This window comes from Aethalodelphis obliquidens, unplaced genomic scaffold, assembly GCF_003676395.1.
Source record: "Aethalodelphis obliquidens isolate GAN/ISIS:26980383/991018 unplaced genomic scaffold, ASM367639v1 scaffold16, whole genome shotgun sequence".
Classification (NCBI taxonomy): domain Eukaryota; kingdom Metazoa; phylum Chordata; class Mammalia; order Artiodactyla; family Delphinidae; genus Aethalodelphis; species Aethalodelphis obliquidens.
In genome coordinates, this window is record NW_020837960.1 from 26,044,410 (window position 1) to 26,066,048 (window position 21,639).

The window sequence follows — 21,639 nt, forward strand, 5'->3', positions numbered from 1 at the left end:
GTTTATTGAAAGCCTTCACGGACATAATTTAAGTTCCAAAGAAGGCAGGGACATTGCCTGTTGCCCTGCTGCATACACAGTGTGTGTAGTACCTCCAAAGTAGCAGGTGCTCTGGACAGATTCACTGAATGAATAGCTGAACGAATGAATAATCTATGCAAAGGATGGAAGAAGATGTGACTTAAAACCAAGTCATTCAATTATACACTACCAAATGTAAAATTGATAGCTAGTGGGAAGCTGCTGCATAGGACAGGGAGATCAGCTCGGTGCTCTGTGACCACCTAGAGGGGTGGGATAGGGAGGGTGGGATATGGGGATATATGTATATGTATAGCTGATTCACTTTGTTATACAGCAGAAGCTAACACAACATTGTAAAGCAATTATACTCCAATAAAGATGTAAAAAAAAAAAAACCAAGTCATTTAAAGCAGCGGTCCCCAACCTATTTTTTTAAAATAAATTTATTTATTTATTTATTTTACTTTTGGCTGCATTGGGTCTTCGTTGCTGTGTGCGGGCTTCCCCTAGTTGTGTTGAGCGGGAGCTACTCTTCGTTGCGGTGCGCAGGCTTCTCATTGCAGTGGCTTCTCTTGTTGCAGAGCACGGGCTCTAGGCACACGGGCTTCAGTAGTTGTGGCACGTGGGCTCTAGAGCGCAGGCTCAGTAGTCGTGGCACTCGGGCTTAGTTGCTCTGCGGCTTGTGGGATCTTCCCGGACCAGGGCTCAAACCCGTGTCCCCTGCATTGGCAGGCAGATTCTTAACCACTGCGCCACCAGGGAAGGCCCCCAACCTTTTTGGCACCAGGGACCGGTTTCATGGAAGACAATTTTTCCACAGACAGGGGTTGGGGGAAGGAGGGGGACGGTTTCAAGATGATTCGAGCACATTACATTTATTGTGCACTTTATTATTATTACATTGTAGTATATAATGAAATAATTATACACCTCACCACAATGCAGAATCAGCGGGAGCCCTGAGCTTGTTTTCACTTGCCGCTCACTGATAGGGTTTTGATATGAGTCTGCAAGTCATTGTTTATTATGGTCTCTGTGCAGTCAAACCTCTCTGCTAATGAGAATCTGTATCTGCAGCAGCTCCCCAGCGCTAGCATCACCGCCTCAGCTCCACCTCAGATCATCAGGCATTAGATTCTCAGAAGGAGCGCACAGCCTAGATCCCTCGCATTCGCAGTTCACAGTAGGGTTCCCGCTCCTGTGAGAATCTAATGTTGAATGCAAGCAATGGGGAGCGGCCGTAAATACACATGAAGCTTTGTTAGCTGGCCCGCTGCTCACCTCCTGCCGTGTGGCCCGGTTCCTAACAGGCCACGGACCAGTACCGTGGGCTGGGGACCCCTGATTTAAAGACTTCGCACTTCTTGTTGACTGCAAGTTCAATGTCAGTCAATATGCTGGGGCTTTCACAGGTGATCTAGATGTCTAGCACATGGGATGTGACCATCCTGCCTGATTCTTTCTGTGGAGTACTCTGCCTGCTTGTGGGTATTCCAGTTTAAGAATATATGTTATGAGCTGAATTGTGTCCCCCATTAAATTCATATGTTGAAGTCCTAGCCCCCAGGACTACAGAATGTGACTGTAGTTGGAGTAGGGTCTTTAAAGAGGTAATTAGGTTAAAATGAGGTCACTAGTGTCCTAATCCAATCTGACTGGTGTCCTGATAAGAAGAGATTAGGACACAGACATACACAGAGAAAAGACACAGGGAGAAGATGGCCATCTGCAAGCCAGGAAGAGAGGCCTTAAAGAAACCAACCCTGCCAACATCTTTTTTTTTTTTTTGTGGTACGTGGGCCTCTCACTGTTGTGGCCTCTCCCGTTGCGGAGCACAGGCTCCGGACGCGCAGGCTCAGCGGTCATGGCTCACGGGCCCAGCCGCTCCGTGGCATGTGGGATCTTCCCAGACCGGGGCACGAACCCGTGTCCCCTGCATCGGCAGGCGGGCTCTCAACCACTGTACCACCAGGAAAGCCCCCCTGCCAACATCTTGATCTTGGACTTCCAGCCTCCAGAACTCTGAGCCAACTTCTGTTGTTTACCCCACCTAGTCTGTGGTCCTTTGTTATGAACTGGTAGGTATTAAGTAGCTGCTTAACCAACTAAGAGTGTATAATTTGAAAATGAGGTGAATTTAAGAGGGCAATAAGCACTGTCTTCAAATACCTAAACAATCATTATAGGAAAGGAACTATAAGGGAAAACTTTCTGGCAAAAAGAGACATCTGAAAATGGAATGAATGAACACCCTAACATATAATTTACTTAAGTACTGAATTTATCATTTATGGCTGACTCCTCTGGCTAGAGATAAGCTCCACAAAGACAGTTACTTAGTAAGTGCTCAGTAAATATGCGGAGTGAATGAATTTCCTCTGGAGATAATGAGTTTCCTGTCACTGGAGGTATGTGAACAGAAGCCAAACATGCTGTCTATGAGGATATTATTGAGACGTTTCTGTCAGAGGGCACAGGGGTTAAGCTTCTTCAGGGTCCTTTTTCAAAGGTGAAATTTTATTAATCTGATTCTACTACTGATGAATGAAATACAGGTAAAGGTCCACATTTAAACAGCTGTCTTCATGTGTGGAACTTAGTCAAAGTTTCAGGCCACACACATATTTTGCATTTCTTCAGCCTGAATGTATTATCTCCTAACACAGAGGAAAAAAATTTTTAAGTATAGTTTACTATATATTGTTTGCTTAAAGTCAGCTCTTTTCAGGTTTTTTTTTTTTTGAGGAAGATAGACATTTCTGTTTCTTATGTCTGTTTAATTTAATGCATGAGCTCCAACAGCAGAAGACTGTGGTATCTTATTAAATGTCTCATGATGAATAATTAATAATATTAACAATCATCATCTTCTTCTTATACTCCCAAGAGTAGTGGCAGATGGTGAATTCTGGCTGTGCCTAATTCTTGCTGTGCCTGTGGCTGCCCATAGATCTTTCTAGAAGCCAGCATTCAAAGAACATAGTGAAACTCACAAGAATCTCATGAATTTTGCCGCTGTTGTTCCAAAGATTCTCCTGGCACAGACTCTGCTCTAGCAGATGAGCCTGTATACTTTCAATCATGGCCATTCAGTTAAAAAATAATCACCAGATGACCTTACAGAGATTTTGAAAAGTAGGTCTGTCCTTGAATACAAAAGAGTAAGAGGGACAGGCCACCCTCCTTCTTCCATCCCATGGAAGATGCTGAGTCCCAATGTCACGATTTCAGGCCCATTCACATAGCTCAGAAACACTGAGCATTGCAATGTTCAGGTAATTGAAAAGCACCAACATTTTCAATAAGGAAAAGTTTTGTTTCATAATTCACTTTGGCAGATGTTTAACATTTGTTGGCTCCCAGAAACTTAATTTCCAATTTGCTGTAATTCTGCCATGTGCCCAGAGCAGCACTACATATGCAGCCAAGATGGCAACTTCTGCAACCCAACATGTGTCGAGGTCTGTAGTGCCTCCACCTGCATGTTTGTTTATATTCTAGCTGTACCTCCAAAATATGTATTTTCATAAGGAATATCACCACTCTAAATGGAACCAAAGAAATGATCAACACTGATTGGCAACCAGCTTAAAAAACTCTGCTATGACATAGATGGTGATGAGTCAAACATGTTTACAACCCCAGGTAGCAGTGCTCAGTACTGCAAGGTAAACTGTGTTGAATTATTCCCGGCAGTCAAATTTCCCACCCAGCTCCCACAGCCCATGACGCCAGCATGAAGGCATTGGGAGACGTGCACTGACAACAAAGAGGAGATGCCAAGAATAGGGTTATCTGTTCCATCTTCATCTTCATCATTGGAAAAGCAGGGCTTGTACTAGGCAGGACTGGTACTATATATAAAATGTCACTTGAGGCTCTGGGGTCTCAAGAAACATTTGTTATTCTGTCCAGTGGTTTCCAAACTGTCCTATGAATCATTTTCTCAGTGGGCTTTGAAGGAAAGGGTTATCCTGGCACATTACAAAGGCTCGAGGCAGCACAGGCATGATGGAAAACACTCCAGACTTGGAAGATCTGTGTTCAAGTCCAACTTCGCCAGTTAACCAATTGGTGACCCTGAGCAGGCCATTTAATTCCCCATTCTTCAGCTCCTGCCCATATAAAATTAGGAACATTAATAATACATACCATGGGATGTGTTAATTAACTAGATGAGTGGAATATTTTCACAGTGTGTATGTATATCAAGTCACAATAATGTGAAATTTAAATATCTTACAATTTTATAGGTCAGTTACACCTCAGTAAAGATGAAATTTAAAAAACACACACCACTTAGGACTGTAATAAAGATACAGATAGGACATGTACATAGCATGTAGCAGGCATCATCGTGATGCTAATAACATAATGGCACCAATGATAACATTTATTAAGAGATTGCTTTGTGCCCGTGACTATGCTAAGCATTTTTCATGCATCACCTCACTTAATTCTCATAATAACTCTCTGAGCTTGGTATATTATCCCTATCTTAAAGATGAGAAAACTGAAGTTCAGAGAATCCAAGGTCACTCAGATAATAAACACTTGCTTAGCTGATGAGACGTCATTTTTATAAGCTTTGCTTGTTCTATGACTGAACACAAATTTCACCTAACCTGAAAGGGGTTAAATATCTTATTTTAATCTAATAAGAGACCTAATATTTACTAAGTGTCTTCTATGTGCCACATAATGGGCTATTTGACAGGTTATTGCACTTAATCCAAAGACCTGTGCGTGTTTATGAACCAGGTATTACCCCCATTTTAAAGATGGGAAAACTGAGGTTCATCAGTGTTAAGCTATTGCCTAAGGTGGCACAGCTGCAAGTGGCTTCTGATCCCTAACCCAAGCATAGCTCGGAACACAGCCTTCCTTTAACTTTGTGTGCTCAGCTATTCTAACATTAGTTATCTGAATGAAGGTAATAAAAAAATAATAATCTAAAATAATAATAAGATAAACTAAAAACAAAAGATAACATTTTCTCTTTTCTAATTCTTGTTTTTAACTTGCTAATGTGATTACTAAGCATTCAATCACAAATCAGACCATGAACATTGTTTTCTCAATGACACAAAGAAGTAAGATGAAAACACATATCTCTAAGAATATTTTTTTTTAATGGAACTTACAGTTAACATCAGGTCTTTTAAAGGAATTCTGGTCAAGAGTATATAATCAGTCTGGTCCCCATTCTGTCAAACAACTTTCTCTACATTTTTCCCCATCAGGCAAACTTCTTCTACTCACCATTACCACCACCACTATCTTTTCCCCACTGTCACCTGGACCACTCCCCTGATGCCTCTCTTCCAACCTATCATGTTCGTTGCCACCTCCAAACCTTTGTTACACTCACCTCCCTTTGCTTAGGACGTGGTCCTGTTGACCAGTCCAAATTCTCTCCGTCACTTATGTTGGTGTTCAAGCCCTCCCGCTCCAGGGAGGAATGATCACCTCTTCCTAGTCTCTCCCTGTATTTAACGACATCCCTATTCCTCATGGCACTTGTTTATTAGCTTTAATGCTTCTAGATGTGTGGCCCATCTCTCCAAATGGATAATAATGTCCTTGCAGAGACAATCTTTGTTGTTTTTCTCTGCCCTATTGTATTCAAAAAACTCAATTGTTTTATAACAACGGAATAGTATTTTCTTAAGGGAAAACACCTCAGGGTCTGTGGTTGCTAGCATCTTTTTTCTTACATGTTATGTTTAAAAAATTCAACAAAGAAAGAAAGGTAACCTTCTCTAGCTAGGCACAGATCATTGACTATTTTCTAGGTTTGCACAATCTAGCATTTAATAGCTTAATAGTGATATCTTAACAATGAAGTTTGATAAATGCGGCATGTATTACTTAGGAAAGTGCTATCAGTTCCTTTGAAAATAGGGTAGATGTTCATGTCTTTATTTTTGAACGGATAGCTACTGAGCACCAGTTAATTGCCTGAGACCCTGCTGGACACTCTGCATACAGTAAGATATGGTCTTAACCCTCCATAGGCTTACAGCCTAGTAGCAAGACAAATGGTGATCATTCAGTACAATGGTGGCTATAATGTAAGTTTCTATAATAATTACACTCTTTAATAGAATAGAATCAAATTTATTATCAGGCATCCTTAATGTTCAATACCAGTGGTTCTTAAAGGGTGTGAAACCACGCTTTAGGGGGGGTTTTCAAAATGTGTGGAGATGTTTCTGGCCATACCAGTGATGGGGGAGGGGTTGCTGACATCACATGGGCGGGGGCAGAACTGCTCAATGTTCTGCAACGCCTGGAGCTTTCCTGCCCACAAAGAATTTTCCCCCGTCCCCTGACATTCAAACGCTCCCCCTGACATCCTTGTACATGAAAAACACACTTATAATGATCTAAGTCTGGAAGCTAACTGTTGTACATGTGAACAAAATGTTTTCGCACAAGTTAGATATCTTCTAAATTTTCAAGGAATGCAACTACTTAATGTAAGTGGAGGAGAGACTGTACTTTACTGTGCTGGAGCTTTAACAAGAGTCGGTCATCAATTTGGAAAATCATAACACCCAAGGCAATGCCATGCCTGGGTCAGTCTGCGTGGAGGGCTGTGCATTCACGGTGGCTCTGGGACAGGTGTGTGCATCTGACTATTTCAGCATATCTCTCCATGTGACAGTGTCAGAGGACGGAATGTGTTGACAGTCAGGGTAGTTTATCATGAATTACTTTCCTTACCTTTCTCTTTTTATATTACAGATATGAGATATAGATACATATATTTAAATACAGATTTTTTAAAAGAAATTATATGGATAGGTGAGTTGTATTATCTTCCAATTTCATTTCAGGATAATAAAGGAGATGTGACAAAATATTTGTGATAAAAGGGGGAGTGGACCTAATAGGTTGAGAATCACTAGTTCTAGGCTCCTAAAGAAATGTAAAGACAAAGTTCCTAACATTGAGGTCAAATGCCTTTTTTTTTTAATTTTTTTTACATTTTTCCTCTTTTATCTTTGCATGTCATGACAGGGCTTGCTACAGTCAGCTATGTTTCTGCATCGTGGGTATTTTTGTTTGTTTGTTTGTTTGTTTGTTTTGCGGTATGCGGGCCTCTCACTGCTGTGGCCTCTCCCGTTGCGGAGCACAGGCTCCGGACGCGCAGGCTCAGCGGCCATGGCTCACGGGCCCAGACGCTCCGTGGCACGTGGATCCCCCCGGCCCGGGGCATGAACCCGTGTCTCCTGCATCGGCAGGCGGACTCTCAACCACTGCGCCACCAGGGAAGCCCTATCGTGGGTATTTTTAGCAGGCCCCATTTGATCTCTGTGTTCTTCCTGCAGTGAGTGGCATTGGTGTGGATTTGGGAAAAGAGAGGAAAGGCAGACATACATAAAGAGAAAATGTTTACCATCAACTACTGCATTGAACAAGCCATCACCGTCCACCTAAGAGGAATGAAAAAATTCATTCAGAAGAGGAGTCAGAAAGTAAGAAGGTATAATAATTTAAACCATTAAGACCTATTTATTAAAAATGGGAACCCAGAGAAGTATAAAATAAATCCCTGCCCTCACATGCTTGCAACATAGCTCAACATGCAATACTATGTGCAGTTTCCTTCACACCAGGAGAACCCTGACACTAGGTACCCTGAATTCAATAGAGAAGGGATGCATATTTCACCTAATTCCCATGGGTACACGTGCTGGTGGGCTGCCAGGAAGATGGCTCAACGAGAGAAGTGTAGACTAAGACTTGGGGATGGAGGGAGAAAAGGACAGTAAACAGCCCAGGGACCATCTCATCGAGAGGGAAAGGCAAGACGGGGAATGTTCACGAGAAGGTTACAACTGAACTGACTGATTTTACATCAATATCAAAATTAAAGTCATATGTATATATATTCAGTAAATAATTATAATGGAGATTCATTTGGGGCAGTTACACAAGTCTGTTTTTTAAGCAATCTTACCATAAGTATAAATATGATCTTCAGCGTTCGGAAGAGGAAACTCTGTTTTAAATAAAGGATCTGCATGTTGATTATTTTGAGGTACATGATTTTGGAATTTTGGATTAATATATGATGGTAGCGTAGGAAAGTTTAAACAGGAATTGAGCCACACTGACAGTCACGGCACTTGTATAAGGCTAAACAAAATCACATTGCTTAGGTTACAACACAATAATTTGAACAAAAGGTTACAGCTCAAAAAATTATTTTACTGGGAAGAAAAGGAAAATGCTAATTCACAAAATGGTTCTTTAATATGTCACCAGCTAAACACAAATCTAACCCTGCCTGTTTTTGGAGTAGAAGATGATGTCTCATTTTTTGTGAGACTGAAACAATTTCTCCTTTTTTTTTTTTTTTTTTTTTATAAAGGTTTGACCGAGTTTAAGAAAGGTGATCCCTCCTAATTGGTTGTCATTTTTAAACTTTTTATTGCACAGATTTGCTGCTTCTAAGATCAAGAGCAACCTGGCCTGTTGTCCATTTCTGAGGTGACACTTGGTTCCTCCTGTGGCTGCTGGGTGGGGTCTCTCAGCAGCTTAATCTATGTAATGAGGCAACTCTGTCCTGGCCCTGCTGTGACACTCACTAATGTGCAGGAGATGAGATTTGATTTACTATGTTCTTCTGACTCAGCCATGTAACTCACATTCTAAAATACTCTGGGAGAAAAAGCGACCTCCAGGAGAGAGCTTTTGTCATGGACAAATAAGGTAATCATTAAGGCCTGGAAGCATATTTCCCCTTGGCCTCTGCTCTTAAAAGAATTTATTCTACATGATTATGAATTCATCTCAAAATGCTCTCTTACACTAGGCTGATGAGGATATCAGCATAGCCTTGGGAGGAGAGATGCTCAATTAAATGCTATCTTAGAGACAAGCAAGGAAGCACTCGAAATTTGCTTTTCAGTGGTGTACTCCCCCCACCCCTTCCTTTCCAGAGGAAAAACAAAACTCACAAAATATCTGTCAGGAAGCAAAATACAATCTAGATAGTTTTGAAAGAACATAAAAGTAATTATCAGAAAGTGGCGTGGTAATTTCAAGTAAAAATATAATTCAGGCCTTATCTATTTATTAAAGCTGAATTCTAAGAGAGAATTACAATAACACCTGGTATGAGATAATGCATTATAGTTTCATGAGCACAGGACTGTACATTATGGAGATTCTTATACCTTTTAGATTTTAAGTAGAGAAAAAAATTAAACCCATTTTACAAATTCAGAGACTGGGGCTCTGAAAAACCAATTCCTCCTTTGAAATGGGTGGTAGAAAGAAGACTCAAAGGTGAAAGCCCATTTCATGTATTTACAGGGTCAGGGACCTCCCTTCAGGACTGCTAGCCTGTGACATGCTCCCGCCACACTGTCTTTGGGGACATGACGGGCTCCAGGCACAGACTCAGGTGAGCATATGCTTCCTGAGAAGCACGGTGGTGAGATGCCCTAGAGGAGAGTCTGGAGTCCTCCGGCCCCACTGAGAATCCTGATCGGTCACACGGTAGCCATGTCACTGGGAAAATTACTAAACCCTCCTGTGCCTCACTGTTGCATAGAATGAGATACTAATAATAATAATCTCTATCTCAAAGGGTCATTATGAGGATTATATTAGTACGCAGTGAAAACTCGAAAATGCCATCCATCACTATTATTCCTTTTGCAAATATTGGAAAGCTCTCTCATCACCAAATGCACTTCTAATATAAAAAAATAAACCTACTCAGAACTGTCATGGCAGAGCGGAAACAGGATCTGATTATAAATGATGTTCAAAAAAGATATGGGCATCTGCACAGATCACAGGGTTTTATCTACTACATGAATTTATGTTCTAGACATAAGCCAAGACTCACTAGCAAGGAAACAGGTCTTTGACTAAGAAACAGGTCCCTGCCAGCCGAGGGAAGGGCCTGGGGCCCATGGGGTGTTCGCAGATCCCGGTCTCCCCTTAGATTACGGGAACAAGCCTGCATTACCTTTACATCTTCTGCATTCCTTCACTACTTAATTTTTTTTATTGCATTATCTGCTTGGGTAAATGTTTTTTGTAAAAAACACGACTAATTTGTTTTCCTGTAATTTCTTCATATTCTAATGCCCTTTTGAGAAAGTCATAAAAGGTTGCAGACTTCAGCTTCTGGGGATAATTCTCAAGACTGATTTTCTCATAATACATGGTAAGAAAAAAAAAGCACTTCACTTATAATTCACTTTCTACATTCTTCTGTGTGTTTTTTAAATACTGAAGCCTTCCGTATACCACTAAGCTGTTGAAACATCAGTGATCTTTGAGATGATATGAATTAATAAAATACACTGTTTAACTTGTGAAGTCTGTATTCTCCTCGGTGGCACTGGTTTGTAAAGACACGGGCAGTTACTGCTAGAGGAGTTTGATAATAAGGGTCTAGTGCTAACAGAGCATATATGAACATCACAGCTCATTCACCACAACAGATAACAACAGATAATCAGCATCGATTTAGAGCTATTGTCTCTTTTTAAGCCTGCACCCTACATCCTGCAGGAGAAGCTCTTCATGGCAAAAGTTCTCTTTTGCAAGTCAGTTATGTTCTATCAGGCACCTGCAGTAGTCCTGGGCTCAAGTCCACGGCGGCTCTGCCCCCTCATGCCAGCTTCCTGACCTAGAAACCTGGGGGCTCTGAGGTGTAGCTGAAGTTCATTTGTTTGACCCAGTGAAGAACAACAGTGAACCTGGTCCGCCCCTGACAGCCAAGTTTCACAGGGGCCTTTGTAACAAAGAATTCCACCACTCTACCTGGGACCCTGAACGTCGGCACTTTGGTTTTCGTTTTGGCCCATACCATCCACTCCTGTCTCGATGGTGCCAGGCCACGTGCTGAGGCTGGCAGAGTAAAAAAAGACTTCACCTCCCGGCCAAAACCAGCCGGGCCACCGGATTTTGGTGAAGGAGGCCAAAGGCATGACAAACGCATCCCACACCCTCTCCTCACCCGCCCCACCCCCTACTGCACTGATGAGAAGCCCCTTCCCAGAGCGAATGCGTGGCTCGCACCTTTGGGAGAGCCGGATTCCTCAAGGTCGCTCCAAGCTTCCGAATCCCCAGGGACCAGGAGCTCGAATTCTGGACTCCACAACAGGGGTTGGGGGTAGCACAGATATCCGTCCAAATCAGCCCCGAGACAGAGGAAACAGCCACCAGGAACCGATCTTCTCCCAAGCTGTGTAAGTGACACCTAGTGGCAGCAAGTAATAAAACCCCCAGGAGGAGAGACGTTTGTTGGATGTCACTGACCTGCCTGAGATGATGCGGCTGTGAGCAGTGGCAGTGGATTTCAACGTCCCAATAGGTGAATCTGTGCTCATTCCAGCTCTTCATATTGATGACACATTTCCTTATTCTTAATACCATGAGTGTCTAGCAATAATCCTGTGAGGTGATGGTGATTTCACAATAAAACAATACCTTCATGAAAAAAAGTCTCCTTAATTATATCACTGTTTTCTCCAAGAGATGACGTAGCAGGCAAAATTTCTATAATTGTCCCGCAAAGCTGCCCTGCTCTCATCTCCAGAACCCATGAATTTGATGGGCTATCACTTCTAGGATCATGTTATGTAACGTTATGTCACACGGCAGAAATGACCTTAAAACAGGGAGATTATCCAAGTGGGCCTGACCTGATCACAGGAGCCCTTCAAAGCAGAGGGCTTTCTCGGGCTGGTGGCAGAAGAAGACAGCAGGAGATTGGAAGCAAACGGGGGTTTTAACGTGCCATTGCTGGCTTGAAGATGCAAAGCGCCCCAGCTCACAGCCAACAAGGAAGCAGGTCTTCAGTTCTACAGTAACAAGGACCTGGGTTCCACCAACAGCCTGAATAAGCCTGAAGAGGGATTCATCCCTTGAGCCTCCAGGTCACAGCCCAGCTCAGTCAAAACCTTGATTCTGGCCTATAGAGCCTAGAGCAGAGATCAAGGGTTTGACCCATGCCTGACTCCTCACCCAAGGAAACTGTGAGATAACAAATGGGTGTTGTTTTAAATTGCTAAGTTAGTGGCAACCTGCCACTCAATAATGGAAAACTAATACAGATGATTATCAAATTTTTGGATTAGACCAAAGCGGAAGCCTCAGAATTAGGACTCCATCCTTTCCCTACACTTACACACACACATACACACACACAGCCCAACCTATCCTGGTACTAAATGCTACTCTGAGTTAGTTATCATATTTCCCTGCTCCCTCACTATTTCAGTAGTTACTTCATGTTCTCTCATTATCTTTTATCTGGATTCCTACCTGGTTTCCCTCCCCCTAGTCTTCCCACCCTTTTCTCTAATCCGAGGCAATGGTGCCAGATTCAGTTTCATCACATCATAATTCCCAACACTGTTCTCTAGAATAATGGGGACAGGAATGAAGTTTTCAACAGTCCATGGTATCCGCAATAATAATAGGAAGAAAAATAATAAAAGACAATGTGGTGGTGAGGGTTTTTTTCATAAAGCTAAATATTTTACATTTGAGGAACTTTTATTCTAACTTTTTTTGGTAAGATGCTTTTTTTCTATGAAATGATAATTATAATTGCAGTAGACGGCGGCAGAAATGGTCACAATTCTCACCTGTTTGTTCATCCCTTTGCAATGTGACCGGCAGCTCCTTCCAGCAAGAGGAGGACTGCATCTCTCTAGCCCTCGAATCTGAGCTCGCCATGTGCCTTGTTTTGGGCAGTGGGACTTGTGCACTGGGGCTTCCTCTCTTGCTGCTGAGACCCTGTGACCCCATGGGAACAAGCCTGAGCTGGCCTCCTGGGATTACAGGCCAAGTGAAGAAAGGTCCTGTCCATCCATCCTAGCTACCCACCCTGAGGGCCCAAACATATGGATGAGGGCATCTCGGACTGCTCAGCCCCAGGCCAGCAGGTCCAGACAAGAAGAGCCTCCGAGGCACGACGATAATAAATGTCGCTGTTTTAAGCCACTGAATTTGGGGTGGCTTCTTATGCAGCAAACTGATAAAACAGCAGAAACTAGGCTGCAGTTGTTTAAAAATATACATTCATACTTAGAAAACAAAATAGTGAATACTCTTTGTAAACACTGTTTTTTTGGTAGGGTCTTTTTTTTTTTTTTTTTTTTGCGGTACGCGGGCCTCTCACTGTTGTGGCCCCTCCCGTTGCGGAGCACAGGCTCCAGACGCGCAGGCTCAGCAGCCATGGCTCACGGGCCCAGCGGCTCCGCGGCATGTGGGATCTTCCCCGACTGGGGCACGAACCCGTGTCCCCTGCATCGGCAGGCGGACTCTCAACCACTGCGCCACCAGGGAAGCCCTGTAGGGTCTTTTTAAAAATTTTATTTATTTATTTTTGGCTGCGTTGGGTCTTCCTCGCGGTGTGCGGGCTTTCTCTAGTTGCGGCGAGCGGGGGCTACTCTTCATTGCGGTGCGCGGGCTTCTCATTGCGGTGGCTTCTCTTGTTGCGGAGCACGGGCTCTAGGTGCTCAGGCTTCAGTAGTTGTAGCATGCGGGCTCAGTAGTTGTGGCTCGTGGGCTCTAGAGCGCAGGCTCAGTAGTTGTGGCACATGGGCTTAGTTCCTCCACAGCACATGGGATCTTCCCGGACCAGGGCTCGAACCTGTGTCCCGTGCATTGGCGGGCGGATTCTTAACCACTGGGCCACCAGGGAAGCCCAGCACTTTTAATTTTCTAAGTACTTAACTGGTTCAGGAAATTTTTTTTTAAGCAACCTTAAAACTATTGCCTTCACTCACAGCTCCCAATATGTCTCTGTCTTGCTCAAAAGGCTATGAAAATTGTTCCATAGAGAAAGATTTTGATGCCTACTTATATAGATATTTATCTGCTTAATAAATGACATCAGCCTAAGAATAGCAGAGGGCTGAGGGAGAAAGCTGCAGCCCAAGGGGGTGGAAGTTGTGGTTGGGGGCAGTAGGGTCAAGGTGAAAGGATCTTCTGTCAAGAGCCTAGAGAGCTGCGGAGAAGCTTAGTTAACCTAGATCTAACTTTCTTGTTGTTTTCTGGGGAAAGCACCTGCTGGTCTATTAGCCCTTTGCTCTTTGTACTTCTTGGATAAGCTCCACTGTATCCCGAAGAGTCTACTTAACACTCCCAGCCCTCCCCATTGTCTGCCTGCCCTTCTAGTGTGGACAACTCTCACTCTGATACTCAGCAGTTCTGGACCCTAGAAGCCAGAGGTTGAGGGCCCTATATATCTTATGGAGTGACGGTGGCTTGAACAATGTGAGCCTGGATGGATCAGTCTGAGGCTTCCCTCTGGGCGAGGACCAGTGTGATTGCCACCCCTGTTAGTTATCATGCAGTGATTGTAGAGGTAGCTCAGGTGCATAAACAGTATAATCTTCTAAAAGGAATAACTTAGTTGATTGCTTAACCATATTTTTCTGATGTTATTGAATCAATTTTTTTTCCCTACTGGTTGCCAATGTTACCAACTTTGTACCAAATCTGAAACAAAGGTGGAATTGGTAAAAATATGGGTAGGGACTTCTACTTTGAGCAATATGGAGAATAGGTACACGGACGGACCTTCCTTCTGGAAACAGCTTAAATATTCTGGATAAAATATTTAAATTCTTGGACCTAAAACCTAAGTGAAGGAACTCAGAGTTAAGTGCAGCACTGCAGCTGACTTTCTCTCTCTGACGGCACTTGCTAAAGTGCATGAACTTTAACTTTGATCTTTATGACCACATCGGGTGTGGGTAAAAATTCTAGGGATTGCTCCTAGATTGGTGGTGGTGGGGGGTAGTTTGAGTTCCTCTCCAACATAAAGTTGAGACTGCAAAAGGTTACACCCTTAGTGTAAGTGAATGAAAAATGACACCCACTCCTCCACACCCAGGGGAATGCCAAATAAATAGTATATTTTCAAATTTAGGCAATAAGCTGAGAAGAATCATTGCTGAAATTCTGGGCTCACAAACCAGTCCTTATGTTACTTTGGAGCTCAAATGCATACTACTTAGGTAGTCCAAAGTATTTCAGACCAAAAATAGGATTCTGAGTGATCCTTGATGGGTAGTGCCCTCAGGTAGTGTCCTGGTAGAAACAGATTCCAAACCTCTCTGAAGGAATGAATCTTTGCCTTAGATTCAAAGAATTGTCACACATAAACTTCCAAGGAAAATAAGTAGTTCACAGTAAAAAAAAAAACTAACTAGCTAACTAGCTAAATACAGAAGGAAATAAGGCATCATAAGAAACAATTAGCAGAAACAACAGACAGCAAAAATAGACCGCCAAGGATTTCAGATAAATAACCATATTTACTATGTTTAAATACGTACAAGATTGAAGATATGTTCAGGGAACCAGAAATAGTAAAGGATATCCAAATGGTTTAGGCAAGAAAACAAATAAACTTCTAGAAATAAAAATATAATAATTGAAGTTAGAAATGGACAGATTTAACAACAAATTCAACACAGCTAGAAGAAAGAATTGTGAATGTATCTGAAGACATTATCTAGAATACAGCACAGACAGAGGAACAGACAAGAAATATGAAAGAGCTTAAGACACCAACAGAATAGAATGAGAAATTCTAATATACACCTAATTACAGTTCCTGAAGAATAGGATTGACATTTTTTGACTTATTACTTGAGAATTTCCCCAACTGTGTCAATTAAATTGAATTATAAGCAGGGGAAATTCATACTATGAAAGAAATGGAAGAAGAAGACTGACTCCCAGTGTGGTAAAAATGGGATTCCAAGATTACTGCTAGGTGTGGTAAGAGAGTACCAAACAGAAATATTGAGTATGTGGGGCTCATGCATAGTTAGATATCTTTGCCAAAGAGAGTTAGTGGTGGGAAAAATGAGAAGAAAGACCAGACAGACATTCAGAACTTGAGGGTTAAAAGAGTTGAAATCTCATGTCAACTCAAAACATCTCCTTAAGAATTGTTCTGAGGGCTTCCCTGGTGGCGCAGTGGTTGAGAGTCTGCCTGCCGATGCAGGGGACACGGGTTCGTGCCCCAGTCCGGGAAGATCCCACATGCCACGGAGCGGCTGGGCCCGTGAGCCATGGCCACTGGGCCTGCGTGTCCGGAGCCTGTGCTCCACAACGGGAGAGGCCACAACAGTGAGAGGCCCGCGTACCGCAAAAAAGAATTAAAAAAAAATTGTTCTGAGAAAAAAAATTAAAATAGTAACATTTATTGAGTGGATTACTGCACACTTGAGCTTTACAAGTATGATGTGATTTAATCTTCACAATCCTAAGAGGTAGGTCAATCATCATGTGGATGTTATGGTCTTAGGGTGTGAGGCTTTGAGAGGTCAAGTACCTTATCTAGGCCACATTTTTAGTTATTGATGGGACTGGGATTTAAATTCAGGCCTACTGATTCCACAGCCCTACTGCTTCAGAGAAACATTAAAAAGTCGTAATTTTTAAGGAAAAAATAGTATCAATGCTGGATCTGGAGTCAAAACAATTTGATTTGAACTCAGCTCTGCCATTTATAGGTGTGTTTCTTAGTAAGTTACATAACACTCAGAGTCTCAGTTTTTTCATTTGCAAATTGGGAATAACAGTATTATTTGATCCCTGTGATTAGCCTGATAATTAAATATCAGGCTACATACGAACGCATCATATGCTCTATAAATAGAAGATGTTATTCCTCACTACGATCTTCTAGAACTTGGGCATGTTCCAGTGGTAGACCCATTTAATATAACCAATCATATTCCAAATACTCCAAAAGCAATAGCTGAACCATTCAGGTATGAAACAGACACAGAAAATTCAAGGCAAAAACTTTTAGCTAAACAGTATAATATGTGGAACACTTTTTTTTTTTTTTTTTGTCAGAGCTAAACATTCTTCCCCATAAACTCTAGGGGCTGGGAAAATCAGTATGAATAGGCAATAGTTAAGCCAGAAACAGAATGTTATGGATGGAGAGAGGGTAATTTACATTCCAGAATGTACTTCATCATTTCAGGTAAGTTTACACATCATCTATTCACCATTGTCCAAGTAATGAACTTAAAACTTAAAAATTTCCTTCTCGTGACAAGTTTATGAAACATCATTATAGAAAAGAGTAAAACCTGTAGGAAATTAATTGAAGTCATCATAGAAATCATAGAATTTAAATTGCTACATTTTGTTATGCCTCTCTTTTTCAAAATAAATATCTATTAAAATACTCCAGCCAAGAGAAGAGTACTCATGTACGATTGGAGATATTAACTTGAGATGCATTCAGCATCTCCCCAGAGATGTTTCTGTCGGTTGGGACACCATCATCTTTGCCCATCCAGATTTAATCTCTTGGGAAAATGAAAACTCTGGCCTTTGTTTTTCTTATATAGTTTTTGTTCTAATTGGATACAGTCCAGTGTATTGTTCTTCCCTCCTTTGGCACCTATGCTGGAAGAGAAAAAACATCATGTTCACATGCCTGCATCCAGGTTTTCTCAAGGTATGACCCAGATGCTGTTTAATGCCCTATTTTGGCTAAATTAGCTCTCCCATGACATGCCGTTTCAAGCTTTTCATGCTTCATAATCAAAGATGCAATGGACTGGAAAAAGGGACTTTGAGAGCTCCTGCATCAGAGTATGTGGCCTTTTAGCTATTGTTTTTACTAAAAAAGGTGTGAGGTACCACAACGGATGATAAGGGATTGTTATTAATTGTTCATATTTTAAGCAAACAAGGATTGTGTCAATGAGGCAAACACAAAAGAGTCTTCAAAACATCTTTCAACCACTTGTACTCTGGAATCCTTCCAAACAGATGTAAAGAAGCAACCATAAAATCAAATAACTTTCACAACTGAAGATGAGTCTTTCTTCTGGGAAAACTAGTTCTCTTAGTTTCTTTCAGAATTACAGGCCTTTTTTGGATCCATGACCTATTCATCTTTGGATTCCTAGGACCAAACATCATACCTGGCGTGTTTGGTGAGTATTTGTTGGGTGAACGAGTGAATATATCAGGTCAAGAAATGACAAGGTATTTAATTGTTTGATTAGACGCAAAATGGAATTTTTTTTTACTGAGATATCAAATATTTATGTGGTTCAAGAAGATACTGGCTCAAGAGACAGCAAGTGGAGGAGAAATAGGGAGCTTGGAAGGAGAGGAAAGGACAGCAGGTCTGCTGTTCTTTTTTTTTTTTTTTTTTTTTTTTTTGGTTGGCGGGGGCCTGCTTGGTTTTCTCCCGTTCGTTGCGGAGCACAGGCTCCGGACATGCAGGCCCAGCGGCCATGCCTCACGGGCCCAGCCTCTCTGCGGCATGTGGGATCTTCCTGGACCGGGGCACGAACCCGCGTCCCCTGCATCGGCAGGCGGACTCTCAACCACTGCGCCACCAGGGAAGCCCTCTTTAGGTTCTTTAACGGGTCCCCACACACGGAACCCATTAAAAATCCCAAACTGGCATCTGCCCATTGTCACCACAGAGTAAAGGCAGAGAGACAGCCAAGCAGAAATCACATCAGGGAACGGCAATGGAACCAGGGTGGCCGGAAGATGGCAGGAAATGAAACTCCAAGGAAAGACCTGGAGCTTCATGTAGAGAGCCTGCAATGCCAGAAAAACAGTTTTAGATTTTTTTTATTTCTGTGGGCCATGAAGAACCATCGATATTTTTTTATAGGATATTAGACATGCATTGCTCCACAACACGTGACGGTCAAGTAATACCACACTTTTAAATTTTCTCCCATAAATCAGAGCTGGTACCAGCTCATTCGAGAACCCCTGGTGTCTTTGACAGCTCCAACAAGGTCTGCCAGACTTCTAGTTCTTGAGCTGAGCAGGGTTAAGTCCTCACCACTAAGCCTTATTTTTCTTAAGTGAAGTGAAATTCACATGTATAAAAACCGTTTGAAAGTGAACAAGTCCCATTAAGTCCTCCAACCACATCCCCGTCCCACATGCTGCTTTTGAGCTCAGAGCCTCTTTGCTGTCTGAAGTTGCTCCTCCACGTGGAGGTCAAGCCTCACCCCCTCCCCTTTCTGCCGCAAATGGGGTTGTATTTTGAAGTGAAGCGCCCCACAGGAAACTCCGTTCCCTTTGCTCGAAGCTGACCTCAGATTCCCCCTGCTCAGACTCCCAAGGTCAAAGCTCCATGGACCCAAACCCCACTCCCTCTGAGGTTCTACCTCACAGGACGGATCCACGCACACGGGCATCCACCTCTCCCAGAACCTGCAACTCTGTCCCCTTCCTGCCCAAGGGGATCAACAGAGCCACTTTCCACTGATTCCCACCCCACCTTCCACCCAAACCAAAAAATTAATTCCATCCCTTTCTGACAGCTCATCAGGAAGAAGGCCAGCCTTTAGGACCCCCACCCCTCAAAAAACACCCCATCTTTAGTTCTGAGAAAGCAGCCAATTGCTCTTATAAATCTTAACCTTCCTTGTGAATTAATTCATCCTCCTCAACCCATGAAAAGAGCAGACAGCAAGACTCCTTGTCATATTAGAAACAGACAAGCAGACATACACAGGAGCCTCCATTGTTCAAGCCTTCAAGGAGGCTTTGTTCTATCAGTTTCATGTAAAAGTTTCAGATCATTTCTTGAGGGCATTTTGGTGGGGATAGGATATGGACAACACAGGTATTTGTGGAATAATGAAAGTTTCATTAGAGGAGGGTACACAGTGGGGAAGATGGTGACCTCCAACTAGCCACTCGGTAGGTACCGAGTGTGTGCAAGTGGCAGGTCCATGTACATCGAAAGCTGTTGAATGCCTGAGGTAAAAAATGGAGGATGTAGCCCTCGCTGTATTTTATCCATTCCATAAATACGAAATAATAAGATCACATGGAAAGGCAAAAGAAACCTCAGTGGTTTATTCCAGGAGGCTATACCAAGCGCCTCTTTTTTACATTTCTGATTAGAAATCTAAGAGAAAACCAAGAATTTAAATAAAGTGTTCAGTTTCTTATTTCACAGATGGCATCTCACATTGTCTTCTAGTTCACCCTGAATTTGCATGCTCTCCGGGGAACCATCAGCCTCAATCTGGAGGCTGACATCAGTTTCTCAGTTGTAGGTACACTGAAATGTCTGTGAACTCTTTCCTTCCAATGGGATCATTAGGGCAGTTTCAGGTGGATTCATTCCACCATCAAAATTTACTTGATATAATTACTTAAAACTCAGCACTTTACCAATTAAACATGTAATTGGGAAAAAAAATCAGACGTGGAGCTTTCAAGAGGCACCTCATACAGTCATGGAGAAAATGTTCCTTTCTGAGGGGGACAGATTAGTAAGTACCTGGCAGGGCAGGTAACTTCTGAGTCTGCCCTGGGAACGTAGCCCAGAATAGTCTTGTAGGCATTCTCTAAATTCAATACCTGTTTGTTCAGGTGCCCTCTTTTACCATGTGTATCCTACCTGGCCTTAATGATCTTTTCTAGTAACTCAAAGAGCAACAAATCAGCCCTTTGTCTTCACTCACCCTGTCCTTCCTCCCTAGCATTCTCCTACGTTTATTATCTTACAACATTTTTTTCAGAGTGTTAGAATATTCTGAATGGGTCAAAGGTGGAGCAAGAATCCACATGTTAAAGAAGCTCTTGTGTAGATGGCCAAAAACCCTGGAAAATGATTCGTGAATTTTATCATTCTTAATTTTTAAATTAGGACATTTGTTCCTTACCCTGCAGTACAATATCTTTTATCTAAACACTCCATAACCAGGTCTCAATTTCATTAAAATCACTTGGCCACCTTGCATAGTGATATTTCTTTTGTTAATTTCTTATTCGAGCCTAAATATATTAACACATAGTTCTGTATACTACATACAAAATTCCTTTTATTATCACTGAGGACAGGTAGGTATTTCTTGGACGTGTTGAATTATAAGCAGATTTTAGTATATCTGATCGTCTGTAAGATCTAAATTTTGATATGTCAATGAGAGCTAAAAAATATTAAAAATTGCTTTTCTTTCTTAAACTAATAAACAAACTTGGCTTTGGATGTCAGAAAGCTAAAATAACAATTCCTTCTTTCACTTTGTATTTCTGCTGCAACCCTCTCTAAGCACATCCCTCGCACGACAGGGCAGTTTTGAACATAAGGAAATGTAAAAGAGAAAAACACCTGAATAAATATGATACTTGTTACACATGCAGGTGATTTGCAGACTGCTCCCTTCCGCTCTTCTACTTCCACATTTATTGAGTATCTACTACATGCCAGGTCCTGGGCTTTGTGCCAGGGACACAAGACCTGGTTTGTGTCCTCACTGAGTCATAGACTAGACCTGTACTATCCAATATGGTACCCAATCGTCCCACGTGTCTACTGAGCACTTGAGATGTGCTGTGTAAAACACACATCAGATTTCAAAGACTTAGGAGAAAAAAGAATGTAAAATATCTCAAGAGTAATTTTTATATTGACCACATGTTCCCATGGTAACATACTGGACATATTGGGTTAAATAGAAAATGTTATTAAAATCAATTTGCCCTCTTCCTTTTCCTTTTTTAGTATGACTATTAGAAAACTGAAAATTGTATATGTGATTTGGGTAATGTGGTAAGTGCAGGCATAGAGGCAGCCACTGGTAGCCAAGT

General features: G+C 42.1%; 1 protein-coding gene across 4 annotated transcripts in view; it reads right to left on the bottom strand.

The window, feature by feature from the left end:
- Positions 1–21,639, bottom strand: part of FRY (FRY microtubule binding protein) — a 425,952-nt gene that overhangs the window by 270,761 nt on the left and 133,552 nt on the right. Inside the window, exon 1 of one of the 4 annotated variants that reach the window (XM_027116558.1) lies at positions 11,080–12,309. The exons of the other annotated variants lie outside the window; for them this stretch is intronic. The gene's annotated coding sequence lies outside the window, so the exon portion shown is untranslated. Of the gene's footprint in view, positions 1–11,079; positions 12,310–21,639 lie in introns of those variants that run through there. 4 annotated transcript variants of the gene reach the window in all.